The 16,596-nt window shown below is 38.8% G+C and overlaps 1 protein-coding gene across 5 annotated transcripts in view; it reads left to right on the forward strand.

The window, feature by feature from the left end:
* GRM8 (glutamate metabotropic receptor 8) overlaps positions 1–16,596 on the forward strand; it is a 794,344-nt gene that overhangs the window by 144,170 nt on the left and 633,578 nt on the right. The gene's annotated exons all lie outside the window — the stretch shown is intronic.

Here is a 16,596-nt window from a genome sequence, read left to right on the forward strand (position 1 = left end):
TTTTCAGAACTGAGATTTGAACTTGGACATCTGAATGACCTTGAAACCTCTTTGCATTGGAATGCTGTGACTTTTACCCTCTGATCTAATTCTTGTATACTGTCTGTCAAACTGGTATGCAGTTGTTCATTTTTCCAGGTACATCTGGAAACCTCCTTAGATTGCAGATATTTTAGAAATGGCTTATATGTGATGGAGAATTTTCTCAGGAGTGAAATATTAAAAAGGAGAACTAGAACTCATAGCCCTCTCAACTGGAGCTTTACTGCGTAGTACACATTTATCTGGAGGAAGAAATGTGAATGTCCATTACATTCTCAATTGCAGACGCATCCTCCACGTTAAATGAATGATAAATTTGCTCTTTGTAGAAACGTCCATGCTTGTGTATGTACGTGTTTATAGAGATGGTGAGTTGAGTCTTAGGAGTACAAAGCAGAGGCTGACACATTTTTCCACAGTCCTGGGTAAGTTTTGTAGCTGATCTCAGGTCCTAGGATTTGAAAGCCTTGAATCAAAAATATATCCCTTTAGTGGAAAGAGAGAAGGCTCTGGTCTGCCACAACCTGCAAAGTTTATGTTTTAAATATCTTCACATTTTATGTTATAAACGTTCTGCTGGGCTGTGCTTTGTAACACACAGTTGAATGCTGCTCTTATGGATGTTAGCTTCCTTCCTGTAGGTAGAATGAATATGACATAATCCATTCTGCCATAACACAAACTATTTGAAGTGATGCTTCTGGCTGTTAAGGGTAAATCATATCTGTGGAACGAAGTAAGAGTTGGGCTGTTTGCAGTATATTGGATTTGCCCATTTCACAGCTGCATTCATTAAATACAAATTTGATGAAAGCTGTTCATATTAAATTTGATAACCCCAATTCTAGCAAGTTATACAAATGATAAAGCTCCTTTGAAAATTCTATGACATTTGTGTTATTTTTGTCTTTTAATAACTAAGTCATTTTAAAAGTAGGTCCCCTGACTTAACCATATATTGGTGGAAGCACTTCATAATTTATGACTCTTACTGAATTAATTTAGAATTCAGTGCTCTTATCTGATTCTGTCTTTATACTTTGACATTGAAGAAGCTAAGGTTAGTGAATAATCTTAGTTTTTCAATGGAATTCACCGAACTTTTGAGGAATTCCTATGATGTGCACAGCACTGTGCAAGATGTAGTTAGTTTGAATAGGAGAAAGAACTAATCCTCACTCTCTAGAAGTTACTGTCTACCGAGATAATAACAGGCAAGGGTTCTGTGTTGGATATTTCCCCTGTTATTTGTCAGAGAGGGGCAACCTCCTTGGAGCTAGCCAGGTGGGAAAAATGGCCTATCTTATCATATTTAAATTTTCCTTGGGAATAAGAACAACAATTCTAGATGAATGTAAAAGAGTATCTTTGCCTAATACTTCCTAACGGTCTTATACTTGGTTCATTTTTTGAAAAATAAATTACCTATTCATTCTTTATCTCCCAAATCTGACTTTCAAAGTGGATAATTCTCATCTATTCCCTCAGTCCAGTCCCATCCAAAGCTGCAGAACAAAGTCACTTCTGGAAGGAAGAGTGGAGAAAGCTCAGTTGGAATTAGTAAAAAGCCTTCATTATGAATATTTTTAAAAAATATTTATTTGGTTGTGCCGGGTCTTATGGCAGGCAGGCTCCTAGTTGTGGCTTGCTGGCTCCTTAGTTGTGGCAGGTGAACTCTTAGTTGTGACATGTAGGATCTTGTTCCCTGACCAGGGATCAAACATGGGCCCCCTGCATTGGGAGTGTGGAGTCTTAACCACTGTGCCACCAGGGAAGTCCCGAATATTTTTTTATTGTGGGCAGGAATGCTTTTTTTAAAAAAATTGGAGTATAGTTGCTTTACAATGTTGTGTTAGTTTCTGCTGTACAGTGAAGTGAATCTGCTATAAGTATACATATATCCCCTCCTTTTTGGATTTCCTTTCCATTTAGGTCACCACAGAGCACTGAGTAGAGAGTTCCCTGTGCTATACAGCAGTTTCTCATTAGTTATCTATTTTATACATAGTGGTGTATATATGTCAATCCCAATCTCCCTTCATCCCACCCCCTCCTTCCCCCCATGGTGTCCATACGTTTGCTCTCTACGTATGAGTCTCTATTTCTGCTCTGAAAATAGGTTCATCTGTACCATTTTTCTAGATTCCACATATATGCGTTAATATACGATATTTGTTTTTCTCTTTCTGACTTGCTTCACTCTGTATCACAGTCTCTAGGTCCATCCACATCTCTACAAATGACCCAGTTTCATTCCTTTTTACAGCTGAGTAATATTCCATTGTATATATGTACCACATCTTCTTTATCCATTCATCTGTCAGTGGACATTCAGGTTGCTTCCGTGTTCTGGCTACTGTAAATAGTGCTGCAATGAACATTGGGGTGCAGGTGTCTTTCTGAATTATGGTTTTCTCAGGGTATGTGCCCAGTAGTGGGATTGCTCGGTCACATGGTAGTTCTACTTTTAGTTTCTAAAGGAACCTCCATACTGTTCTCCATAATGACTGTATCAATTTACATTGCCACCAACAGTGCAGGAGGGTCCCCTTTTCTCCACACCCTATCCAGCTTTTATTGTTTGTAGATTTTGTGATGATGGCCATTCTGACCGGTGTGAGGTGATACCTCATTGTAGTTTTGATTTGCATTTCTCTAATAATTAGTGATGTTGAGCATCTTTTCATGAGCCTGCTGGCCATCTGTATGACTTCTTTGGAGAAATGTCTAGTTAGGTCTTCTGCCCATTTTTGGATTGAGTTGTTTGTTTTTTTGATATTGAGCTCATGAGCTATTTGTATATTTTGGAGATGAATCGCTTATCAGTTGCTTCATTTGCAAATATTTTTTCCCATTCTGAGGGTTGTCTTTTTTTTTTTTTTTTTTTTTTTGCGGTACACGGGCCTCTCACTGTTGTGGCCTCTCCCGTTGCGGAGCACAGGCTCCAGATGCGCAGGCTCAGTGGCCATGGCTCACGGGCATAGCCGCTCTGCGGCATGTGGGATCTTCCCAGACCGGGGCACGAACCTGTGTCCCCTGCATCGGCAGGCGGACTCTCAACCACTGTGCCACCAGGGAAGCCCGAGGGTTGTCTTTTTTGTCTTGTTTATTATTATGAATATTTTAAATTTAGTTTTGTTATTTTCAAACATCTGTAATAGCTCAAACAATGCCTAAAAGGAATTGCTTGGAATTTTTTCAGTTAGAGATTTCTGTGGACCTGCTTTGATGAACAGCTAAAAAATTGATTTATAATTAGTTTTACATAATGTTCACATTTATTTATATGGAAATGGGCATGCTTAGACTTTTCAAAATAGTTTTTCTCTTTTAAATGGGTTAAATACTGTTTTCTAAAAATGGTTCCAACATATTAATTTACTGAGTAAACTTCTCCATTAAAGAACGAATGACAAATACATAAACCCCAACACAACCAAGCATCTTCTTAATCTGAATCGGTGATTTTCTTTAATACAACAGGTAGTACCACTGATGAGTTAAATGTAAAAATCCCCTTGCCTATTAAATTTTAATCACATTATATTTCTAAACTGGTCATACATTTAGTATTAAAAAAAATTTTTTTTCCTGAAGTTTGTAAGAAATGTTAGCCTGTTACAAGGTCTTTGTGAAAGTTCAGACCTATGTGTAACAGACCCAGAGGAAAGCTAGCTGAAATTTGGATAGACTCTTCAATTAGCTGAAATATTTTATATATCTAGAAGATTTATATCTTGCCTGCATTTTTTTAACCTATTGTATGATTCCATTTATGTAAAATACAAACACAGGCTCAAGAAGTCTCTGTTGTGAGGCTTTGCACATGATGCTTCGCCTCCCTGGGAAACTGTCCCCCCCCAGCCTGCTGCCCTGCTCTTCCCTGTCTACTCATCCTGCCATTCTTTTGCCTGCATTTTATAGTTAAGAGCTTAAAGTTGTTTCTTTTTTTTCCCCATAGGTAATAAAATGCTTATCAGTTAACAGACCAGGAAATGTCATGAGCGTTGCTCTGACAGTTATAAAGTTTCAAAATATTATGGTAACAAGCTGAATAATATTGCATTTTATTTTTTCTTCTTAAAATTGTTTTGACTTTTTTTATAATGCGAATTCTATTACAGCTCCATTTACCTTTGATAACAAATGTTTTACTTTATTCTTGAAATAATCCCACTTGGTTCTCACACTTCCTTCATTGAATCACAGCAGGTTTTTTTTTTTTTTTTTTTTTTTTTTTTTCCCTGTACGCGGGCCTCTCGCTGTGGTGGCCTCTCCCGTTGCGGAGCACAGGCTCCGGACGCGCAGGCTCAGCAGCCATGACTCACGGGCCCAGCCGCTCCGCGGTATGTGGGATCTTCCCGGACCGGGGCACGAACCCGTGACCCCTGCATCGGCAGGCGGACTCTCAACCACTGTGCCACCAGGGGAGCCCCACAGCAGGTTTTAAGGCTAAATCAGGCCCATTGGAATTTATGTAGTGGTAGTTTGTCAAGTTGAGGTGGTATTTCATGGAGGTGAGATCTGTAGCAAGATGTGATTGTTTTAAATTGGTCTTTGAAGTGTTGAACAACTTTATCTATTGCAAAGTTGTAGATATTTTCTCACTCATTTTTTTCTCAAGAAAGGAAACTTTCTGTGAGTAAATGTACTTAGCAGTGAGTTCTTGATTTTCCCAAAGCCTTCTAGATAGTCATCTTTTCCCTGCCTGCATGTCTCTTCATATCATCTTCCTTCTAGGCCTGTCTGTCTCTGTGTTCAAATTTCCTCTTTTTTATAAGTACGCCAATCAAGTTGGATTAGGGCCAACCCTAATGACCTCATTTTAACTTTAACTTCCATAAAGGCCCTATCTCCAAATAAGATAACATTCTTAGGTACTGGGAGTTAGGACTTTGGATCTAGGACTCCAACATAACTTTTTTTGAAAATTAATTAATTGATTTTTGAATATTTTAAACTTTTTATTTTATATTGGAGTATAGCCAATTAACAATGTTGTGGTAGTTTCAGGTGCACAGCAAAACGACTCAGCCATACATATACATGTATCCATTCTCCTGCAGACTCCCCTCCCATCCAGGCTGTTGCATAACATTGAGCAGAGTTCCCTGTGCTATACAGTAGGTCCTTGTTGGTTATCCTTTTTAAATATAGAAGTACGTACATGTCAATCCCACAATCCCAAACTCCCTAACTATCCCTTCCCCCACTCTTCCCCCCGGTAACCATAAGTTTGTTCTCTAAGTCTGTGAGCCTGTTTCTGTTTTGTAAATACGTTCATTTGTATCATTTCTTCTTAGATTCCACATATAAGTGATATCATATCATATTTCTCTTTCTCTGTCTGACTTACTTCACTTAGTATGACAATCTCTAGGTCCATCCATGTTGCTGCAAATGGCATTATTTCATTCTTTTTTATGGCTGAGTAATATTCCATTATATATATGTACTGCATCTTCTTTATCCATTCCTCTGTCGATGGACATTTAGGTTGCTTCCATGTCTTGGCTATTGTAAACAGTGCTGCAATCAACATTGGGGTGCATGTATCCTTTCGGACCATATTCTTCTCTGGATATAAGCCCAGGAGTGGGATTGCAGGGTCATATGGTAGTTCTATTTTTTAGTTTTTTAAGGAACCTCCATACTGTTCTCCATAGTGGCTCTACCAATTTACATTCCCACCAACAGTGTAGGAAAGTTTCCTTCTCTCCACATCATCTCCAGCATTTATAGTTTGTGGATTTTGGATGATAACCTTTTTGACTGGTGTGAGGTTATATCTTATTGTAGTTTTGATTTGCATTTCTCTAATCATTCAGCATTAGCGACGTTGAACATCTTTTCGTGTGCCTCTTGGCCATCTGTATGTCTTCCTTGGAAAAATGTCTATTTAGGTCTTCTGCCCATTTTTTGACTGCGTTGTTTGTTTTGGTGTTATTAAGCTGAATGAGCTATTTGTAAATTTTGGAGACTAATCCTTTTTCAGTCACATCATTTGCAAATATTTTCTCCCAATCTGTGGGTTGTCTTTTCGTTTCATTTATGGTTTCCTTTGCTGTACAAAAGCTTTTGAGGTTAGTTAGGTCCCATTTGCTTATTTTTGTTTTTATTTCCATTACTCTGGTAGATGGGTCAGAAAAGATACTGCTACGATTTATGTCAGAGAGTGTTCTGCCTTTGTTTTCCTCTAGGAGTTTTATAGTGTCCGGTCTCACATTTAGGTCTTTAATCCATTTTTAGTTTATTTTTGTGTATGGTCTTAAAGAATGATCTAATTTCATTTTCTTACATGTAGCTGTCAAGTTTTCCCAGCACCATTTGTTGAAGAGACTGTCTTTCCACCATTGTATACTCTTGCCTCCTTTATCATAGATTAATTGACCAGAGGTGTGTGGGTTTATTTCTGGGCTTTCTATCCTGTTCCATTGGTCTATATTTCTGTTTTTGTGCCAATACCATACTGTTTTGATGACTCTAGCTTTGTAGGATAGTCTGAAGTCAGGGAGCCTCATTCCTCCAGCTCTGTTTTTCTTTCTCAAGATTGCTTTGGCTATTCGGGGTCTTTTGTGTCTTCATACAAATTTTAATATTATTTGTTCTAGTTCTGTGAAAAATGCCATCGGTAATTTGACAGAGATGTCATTGAATCTGTAGATTGCCTTGGGTAGTATAGTCATTTTGACAGTATTTATTCTTCCAGTCCAAGAACATGGTATAGCTTTCTATCTGTTTGTGTCTTCTTTGATTTCTTTCATCAGCGTCTTATAGTTTTCAGAGTACAGGTCTTTTGTCTCCTTAGGTAGTATCCAACATATCTTTATTGGAGTATACCACATATCTTCTTTGGGAGAACACAATTCAGCCCATAATAATCCACTACTTTTTTTTAACTAGATACATGAAGACTGTGCCTATAGAATTCAAAATCAACTCAAAAGTAGTTAAGTACAGTAATGATTCATGACTACAATGAATGTTTGTTGTTTTAAGCCACTGAGCTTTGGGCTGGTTTGTTACACAGCAATAGATAACCGATACCATGATCATGCAAAAGCTTGCTCCAGAGATTTCTCAAAGTTTAGAGGAAAGGGATCAATGTTTCTGTGCTACTGTATATTACAAATAAGGGAAATTTTACAAACAGCCTTATTGAGGTATACTTGACAAACGAAGAATTGCACATGTTTAATGTGTACAAATTTTTTTAAAAATAAATTTATTTATTTATTTTTGGCTGCATTGGGTCTTCGTTGTTGCACACAAGCTTTCTCTAGTTGTGGCGAGCGGGGGCTTCTCATTGCAGTGGCTTCTCTTGTTATGGAGCACGGGCTCTAGGTGTGCGGGCTTCAGTAGTTGTGGCACGTGGGCTCAGTAGTTGTGGCTCGCGGGCTCTAGAGTGCAGTCTCAGTAGTTGTGGCACATGGGCTTAGTTGCTCTGCAGCACGTGGGATCTTCCTGGACCAGGGCTTGAACCTGTGTCCACTGCAATGGCAGGCAGATTTTTAACCACTGTGCCACCAGGGAAGCCCTAATGTGTACAATTTGTTGAGTTTGGACATAAGTGAACTGATACCATCACCACAGTTAAGGTAATAGAAATATCCAACACTTTCCCACAAAAACAAAAACAGACAAACAAATGGGACCTAATGAAACTTAAAAGCTTTTGCACATCAAAGGAAACCATAAACAAAATGAAAAGACAACCTACCGAATGGGAGAAAATATTTGCAAACAGTGTGACTGACAAGGCCTTAATTTTCAAACTATACAAACAGGTCATACAACTCAACAACAAAAAAACAAACAACCCAATCAAAAAATGCGCAGAAGACCTAAATACACATTTCTCCAAAGAAGAAATACAAATGGCCAATAGGCACATGAAAGGATGCTCAACATCGCTAATCATTAGAGAAATGCAAATCAAAACTACAATGAGGTACCACCTCACACTGGTCAGAATGGCCATCATTAAAAAGTCTACAGATAACAAATGCTGATGAGGATGTGGAGAAAAAGGAACCCTCCGACACTGTTGCTGGGAATGTAAGTTGGTGCAGCCACTATGGAAAACAGTATGGAGGTTCTGCAGAAAACTAAAAATAAAATTACCATATGAGGGCTTCCCTGTTGGTGCAGTGGTTGAGAGTCCGCCTGCCGATGCAGGGCACACGGGTTCGTGCCCCGGTCCGGGAAGATCCCGCGTGCCGCCGAGCGGCTGGGCCCGTGAGCTATGGCGGCTGAGCCTGCGCGTCCGGAGCCTGTGCTCCGCAACGGGAGAGGCCACAACAGTGAGAGGCCCGCATACAGGAAAAAAAAAGAAAAAAAAAAATTACCATATGATCCAGCAACCCCAGTCCTGGGCATATATCTAGACAAAACTCTAGTTGAAAAAGATACATGCACCCCTGTAGTTCATAGGAGCACTATCCACAGTATCCAAGACATGGAAACAACCTAAATGTCCATCGACAGAGGAATGGATAAAGACGAGGTGGTTAGCAGGTGTAAGCTATTATATATAGAATGGATAAAAAACAAGGTCCTGCTGTATAGAACAGAGAACTATATTAAATATCCTATGATAAACCACAATGGAAAAGAATATTGAAAAAACAATGTCTATATATGTATAACTGAATCACTTTGCTGTACAGAAGAAATTAACACAACATTGTAGATCAACTATACTATAAAACTATACTTTTTATACTTCAATAAAAAAAACAAAATAGAAACAATGGGACAGAAGCAAACACGGGGATTTTCACAGGCTGAGTTCAGGAGCTCAGATGTTAGTGTTTCAATCTTGTTCCCAAGCCAATTTCTACTTTTTGTTATTTTTGAGAAATCTTGTCTTGAATATGGAAGGGGGTTCTGGTTAGGGATAGAGCTTTGGAGAAGAGAGGAGACTAGAATTAATGAAGGTGTGGCATGATATCTTTTGTTTTTTGTCCCTTGCTTGGGTTTGACCTGACAGAATGCAAGTTGCTCTATAAGACTTTGTAAGATTCTAGGTATATCTAGAATCTGCTTAGGACCCCAGCTGACACAATGGGACCCTGAGTTGGTCCTGGAACCTTGAGAGCGTGGTTCAGGAGTATCAGGAGAATAGAGACATTGGCTTTCTTGAAGTGGGTACCACCACAGGGGCATGAGGGGTGAGCATCCTTCTAATGGCTTTGTGGGCGGAGCTGGATATTCACAGGTGTGAGCCAGTACAGAAGGGAGGGCAGGGCAGTTGCCTTGGGCCACTTCAAAGGCAGACTGAATTGTGGGCACCCATGAGACTTTTCTTTGGGGACTTCTCAGAGTGTGGTGCCAGGACCAGCCGCACTAGCATCACCTGGGAACTTGTTAAGAATTTAAATGCTTAGGACTTTCTCCAAAGTCATGGGAGCATGTTCTAGTGTAGAGAGAGTGGGAGAATTAATGCATTGGGCAGAACCCTCAACCAATGGAGTAAGAAGTTGGCAAATAAATGCCTCAGACTCCTGTCATTTAGAAGGACAATTCCAAGGTAGACTTTTTATAGTTCCCGAGGATCCCCTACAGAGATCCAGATCCCCACAGTGGTAACCAGGTAGTAATACATCCTTTAACTTTTCCATCTCACATTCCCAACTCCTTCTTGCTTTCTGGAAACAAGCTGAAAAAACTATCTGCACACAAGTTCTTCTCTCAGACTCTTTTTGGGGGATAATAATAATAATAAACCAATAATAATAATGATACCCACAAACACATGTGTTGGTCTGTGAAAATATTCTGATTTGTGCTAAGTATATGGGTTCTAAAAAGTATTTTTAAGTTCCATGCTGCACTGAGGAGCTCTATGGGAGGGACATAGGATCTCTGTCACCTTGGTGAATGTCCACTGTTGCTTAGGAAGAAATAAACTCTCTACAAAGATACCGGCACAGAGGAAAATAACTTCATTTATGGCTGCCAAGGGTAGTCTTTCAGATTGATTCTCTCATTGGTTTAGCTTCCTGTGGCCGGGGAATTAAACCCCCTACTATGTGCAATTTTCACTTACTGAGAAATTTAGTCTCTTGGCAAGCTGTTCCTTGGTGTGTCTGGATAAGGATGAGAAAGGAAGTCTTTGGCAGTTTAGCACAAGTGTTTGGGAATTTGATTTTTGGTTACTGTGAATACTTAATTTTATGAGTGCTGGAGGAGGTCATGGAGAGGATGTGACCACTGGTCGACCTGTGAGCTGGACTCAGACAGTTGGAGGCTTTTCACTTCCTCCTCTGTCTTTGTAATGGACGTCTGCCTGCTGTTCCCACACTAGGAGCTCTTTCAAGGATGCAGCCTTGAGAGATTGATGTGCTATTGAGACCATCTGGACTGAAGACATGTCTGAACCCCATTAAGGCCTCCATATAAACTTTTAAGATTCTAGCATGGTGCAGATATCTACTTGTCTTGCAGCTGCTCAAGACAAGCCTCATATGTAAGTTCCCTTTCTTGCTAAACCTGCCACCTACCAATTTGGAGTAGCCTGCATCTTTCTTCGGTCTCTCCTTGCTCTCCATGTATGGAGGCCAGTTTCAGATCTCGCCTGGGGAACTCCGAGTATTGTGAACCAACAATGAGCATATTTTTTTCAGTGTATAATAAATTGATTGTTCAAATTATACTAAAGAACAGGGAGTTTGGTTTTATGCCCAGCAATTTAGTTTCTCAAGGATATTGAATACTTTTGCTTTGATGTGGGGGAAAGCAGTTCAAAGGAAATGAATATCTTTTTCATAAAGTAAGGCTGTTAGCTAATAGCTGCAGCAGAGAAAGGTAAATAAAAGCATTGTCTCGTTTATGCTTTGACTGAAAGCGTAATAATTTTTTTTGGTTTATACCTATGATTCTATAGATTTATCAGAGATGTCAGGACTTGAAAATGTTGATTTTACCTGGGTTCCTGCTATGAAATACATCATGCATGAATTCTGACGTACTTATGGTTTTTATATGCATCATTTATTTCTAGGAAGATATAATTCCAATATATCAGGTCAGACATGGTAAAGAAGGAGTTGTTTTGAAGTCATATGATTAATATTAACAATTCAGTTATTACAGGACTTTAATTCACGTGGGTTTTTTCTTGTTTGTTTTTTCTTTGTTTTACTCAGATATTAGCTGGTGCTCAGCCTTTTTTTTTTTTAATAATCTTAGTTTGGTTGCACCATGTGGCACGCAGGATCTTAGTTCCCCAACCAGGCTTCCAACCTGCACCCCCTGCAGTGGAAGCGCAGAGTGTTAAACACTGGACCACCAGGGAAGTCCCTATTGCTCAGTCTTTTGCTGGGTCTTCTGCTGCGGGAGCTGCCATCCACCAGCTGACTGGGGAAGAAGAAATTCTCAATGAAAATATAAAGGAATGTAGACATAAAGGATATAAATGGCAGGAAAATTTTTTCCTGCTATTCTTAGGGAAGTTATATAGTATCATGGAAAGAATGTGGTCTTTGAAATCCAACAGATTCTAGCTTAAACCTTAGCCCTTCATCATTAACTGTTTATAATCAAAGGACAATTATTTAACTTTCTATGCCTCAGTTTTCTTACCTATAAAAGAGATGCTATCCGCCTAAGAAGATTGTTACAAAAGTTAGAGGTAGTATACATAAAGTGCCTAGGAGACTTACAACAAATGGTAAATATTATTACTGTTACTTTACTACATTGAAAGGAACTTTCAGAGAAAGATCACTTTGGTCAGAGCGAGTGATAAACCTTGTACTTGGTGGGCAGGTTTCCAGGCTGTATAGATATAGTGGTGTAAACAAAAATGACTCAGCTTGAAGGTCTTGACATGGGACTTTCCTCCAAATAGCCCCACTGACTTTATAATATGATATTCAAACCTGGATGATTTTTAGGATATTTAGAAGAACTGTTTCATGTCACCCCAAAGCAGTGAATATGAATTTTTAAAAGTGGTTTAAGGTGATTCTGATAATGAGTCAGCTTTGGGAACCACTTCTTAACATTCAGACCCAGCTCTTGCAGACCAACTTTGTGCATTATTGGGTGAATAGCTACAAATTAGTCTTAAGACCTTTTATCTTTAAAAAAAAAAAACTGTTATGCTTTTCTGCTCTGAACAAAATTAATGTAATATCATCTAAAATCCAGTCCATGTTTGAGTTGCCCAAATTGTCTCCAAAATACCTTTTATGTTTGGTTTGTTTTAATCAATATCCAAACAAGGTCTACATGTTGCATTTGGTTGATACGTCCGTTAACTCTTTCTTCTTTTTTTATATCACTGATTTGTTGGAGACACTGTGATTTATACTTTAGAGTGTTCCGCCTTTTGGATTTGATGGACTGCTTCTCATGGTATTTAACTTGTTGCTCTATCCTGTGTTTACTATAAACTGGTAATTTGATATAGAGGCTTGATTAGATTCAGGTTCAATTTATTTTCAGTTTGTTATATATATTTTATGTGTTCAATTCACAGCAGTCATTATTCTTTTTGATGAAATTTGTCCCATCTTAGGTCAGTGGGAATTTCATCACATTGGCTCCAGTGTCCTTTGCCAAAACACTAGTAGCTCTTGAGAACGTTGTTGCTTTCTGGCTCAATAAGACGTCCCAGGTTCATCTTTCTGTATGTCTAGAATCAGTGATTCCTAGAAGGAGCCATGCTTTATTTCAGTGGGGAATGGTATTTAGAGACCACAATCTGAGTGCCAGGGGAGTTCATTACTCCTGCATTGTCATTGCATTTAGCAATTTCCGTAGATAGAGTTGGGAAATACATGTTTAAAAATAAAAGAAATCATCAGTGTGCGTTGACATTTCCAATTCAAATTTAAGGTTACAGAATATTTACGTAATTTGTTTGATTTTATATTTGTATCTCTTTAGTCTTGGGCTGGAAATTTGAAGGCTTTCACCCTGACCTGTGTAGCTGTGCTGGTCCTGAGTGTCCCTGCTCTTATATCCTTTCTTCACCTATCCTCCGATTTGCCCTGTATTACAGGAGGCTGACGCCTACAGTCTGCATTTCCTTGGCTCCCCTGTCAGCTGGCTTCTGGTATATCTTTGTCAGTGGGGAACACTGGTAGGAAGTTGGCAGATGAGAAGGGGAGAGGTTTCAAATTATTTCTCCCCTTCCATCTTTGCTTTGAAAATCATCTGTGGCAGTGGCCATGTCTCCTCTGAAGGCTCAACTCCCATGGGTACTGGCTTGCCAAGGTTTCAGCTTTCATTGGGTGACCCTGGCCCCTGGCTCTGGTTCTACCACCTCGCTCCCCCTTCTCTCTATATGCTAGTGGCTTCCTCTTGGTGCTAAGCTCCGGGTTGTATCACTGTTCTCTGGGTTTTCACCTCTCCTGTCACCTGTGTAACGAATTCCGTATATTATAGTAGCGCTGCTTTAAATACTCAAGTGGCTTCTACTATATGGTTGGACTCTGATGCTTAATAATAATGTTGCTTAATCATTGAACATATTATTTTACCAACAAAGTCTTATGAATTTTTGACTGATTGGAGCTTGCAAACTGAATCCTGAGAGTCATTACTGTCATTATCACAAGTCATTTATTTACTTAATTAATTTATTAACATCTTTATTGGAGTGTAATGGCTTTACATTGTTGTGTTAGTTGCTGCTGTATAACAAAGTGAATCAGCTATACATATACATATATCCCCACATCCCTTCCCTCTTGCGTCTCCCTCCCACCCTTCCCACCCCACCCCGCTAGGTGGTTACAGAGCACTGAGCTGATCTCCCTGTGCTATGCGGCTGCTTCCCACTAGCTATTGATTTTACATCTGGTAGTGTATATATGTCCATGCCACAATCTCACTTCGTCTCAGTTTACCCTTCCACCTCCCATGTCCTCAAGTCCATTCTCTACGTCTGCATCTTTATTCCTGTCCTGCCCCTACGTTCTTCAGAACCACTTATTTTTAGGTTCCATATATATGTGTTAGCATACGGTATTTGTTTTTCTCTTTCTGACTTACTTCACTTTGTATGACAGTCTCTAGGTCCACCCACCTCACTACAAATAACTCAATTTCGTTTCTTTTTATGGCTGAGTAATATTCCATTGTATATATGTGCCACATCTTCTTTATCCATTCATCTTTCAATGGACAATTAGGTTGTTTCCATGTCCTGGCCATTGTAAATACAGCTTCAATGAACATTGTGGTACATGACTCTTTTTGAATTATGGTTTTCTCAGGGTATATGCCCAGCAGTGGGATTGCTGGGTCATATGGTAGTTCTATTTTTAGTTTTTTAAGGAACCTCCATACTGTTGTCCATAGTGGCTGTATCAATTTACATTTCCACCAACAATGCAAGAGGGTTTGCTTTTCTCTACACATTTATTGTTTGTAGATTTTTTTGTTGATGGCCATTCTGACTGGTGTGAGGTGATATCTCATTGTAGTTTTGGTTTGCATTTCTCTAATGATTAGTGATGTTGAACATCCTTTCATGTGTTTGTTGGCAACCTGTATATCTTCTTTGGAGAAATGTCTATTTAAGTCTTCTGCCCATTATTGGATTGGGTTGTTTGTTTTTTTGATAGTGAGCTGTATGAGCTGCTTGTGTATTTTGGAGATTAATCCTTTGTCAGGTGCTTCATTTGCAAATATTTTCTCCCATTCTGAGAGTTGTCTTTTCATCTTCTTTATGGCTTCCTTTGCTGTGCAAGCGCTTTTAAGTTTCATTAGGTCCCATTTGTTTATTTTTGTTTTTATTGCCCTTTCTCTAGGAGGTGGGTCAAAAAGGATCTTGCTGTGATTTATGTCATAGAGTGTTCTGCCTATGTTTTCCTCTAAGAGTGTTTGGCCTTACATTTAGGTCTTTAATCCATTTTGAGTTCAGTTTTGTGTATGGTGTTAGGGAGTGTTCTAATTTCATTCTTTTACATGTAGCTGTCCAGTTTTCCCAGCACCACTTATTGAAGAGGCTGTCTTTTCTCCATTGTATATTCTTGCCTCCTTTATCAAAGATAAGATGACCATAGGTGCATGGGGTTATCTCTGGGCTTTCTATCCTGTTCTGTTGATCTATCTTTCTGTTTTTGTGCCAGTACCATACTGTCTTGATTACTGTAGCTTTGTAACATAGTCTGAAGTCAGGGAGCCTGGCTCCTCCAGCTCCATTTTTCGTTCTCAAGATCGCTTTGGCTATTCGGGATCTTTCGTGTTTCCATACAAATTGTGAAATTTTTTGTTCTAGTTAGGTAAAAAATGCCACTGGTAGTTTCATAGGGATTGCATTGAATCTGTGTATTGCTTTGGGTAGTATAGTCATTTTCACAACATTGATTCTTCCAATCCAAGAACATGGTGTATCTCTCCATCTGTTTGTACCATCTTTAATTTCTTTCATCAGTGTCTTATAGTTTTCTTCATACAGGTCTTTTGTCTCCTTAGGTAGGTTTATTCCTAGGTATTTTATTCTTTTTGTTGCAATGGTAAATGGGAGTGTTTTCTTAATTACACTTGCAGATTTTTCATCATTAGTGTATAGGAATGCAAGAGATTTCTGGGCATTAATTTTGTATTCTGCTGCTCTACCAAATTCATTGATTAGCTCTAGTAGTTTTATCGTAGCATCTTTAGGATTCTCTATATGTAGTATCATGTCATCTGCAAATAGTGACAGCTTTACTTCTTCCTTTCTGATTTGTATTCCTTTTATTTCTTTTTCTTCTCTGATTGCTCTGGCTAAAACTTCCAAAACTATGTTGAATAATAGTGAGAGCGGGCAACCTTGTCTTGTTCCTGATCTTAGTGAAAATGGTTTCAAGTTTTCACTATTGAGAACGATGTTGGCTGTGGGTTTGTCCTATATGACCTTTATTATATTGAGGTAAGTTCCCTCTATGCCTACTTTTTGGAGAGTTTTTATCATAAATGGGTGTTGAATTTTGTCAAAAGCTTTTTCTGTTACTATTGGGATGTTCATATGGTTTTTCTCCTTCAGTTTGTTAATATGGTGTATCACACTTGATTGATTTGCATATATTGAAAAATTCTTGCATTGCTGGGATAAACTCCACTTGATCATGGTGTATGATCCTTTTAATGTCCGGTTGGATTCTGTTTGCTAGTATTTTGTTGAGGATTTTTGCAACTATATTCATCAGTGATATTGGCCTTTAGTTTTCATTTTTTTGTAACATCTTTGCCTGGTTTTGGTATCAGGGTTATGGTGGCCTCGTAGAATGAGTTTGGGAGTGTTCCTCTCTCTGCCATATTTTGGAAGAGTTTGAGAATGATAGGTGTTAGCTCTTCTCTAAATGTTCGATAGAATTTTCTTGTGAAGCCATCTGGTCCTGGGCTTTTGTTTGTTAGAAGATTTAAAATCAGAGTTTCAATTTCACTACTTGTGATTGGTCTGTTCATATTTTCTATTTCTTTGTGGTTCAGTCTTGGAAGGTTGTGCTTTTCTAAGAATTTGTCCATTTCTTCTAGGTTGTCCATTTTATTGGCATATAGTTGCTTGTAGTAATCTCTCATGATCCTTTGTATTTCTGCCATGTCAGTTGT

The sequence above is a fragment of the Globicephala melas genome, chromosome 9, assembly GCF_963455315.2.
Source record: "Globicephala melas chromosome 9, mGloMel1.2, whole genome shotgun sequence".
Lineage (NCBI taxonomy): Eukaryota > Metazoa > Chordata > Mammalia > Artiodactyla > Delphinidae > Globicephala > Globicephala melas.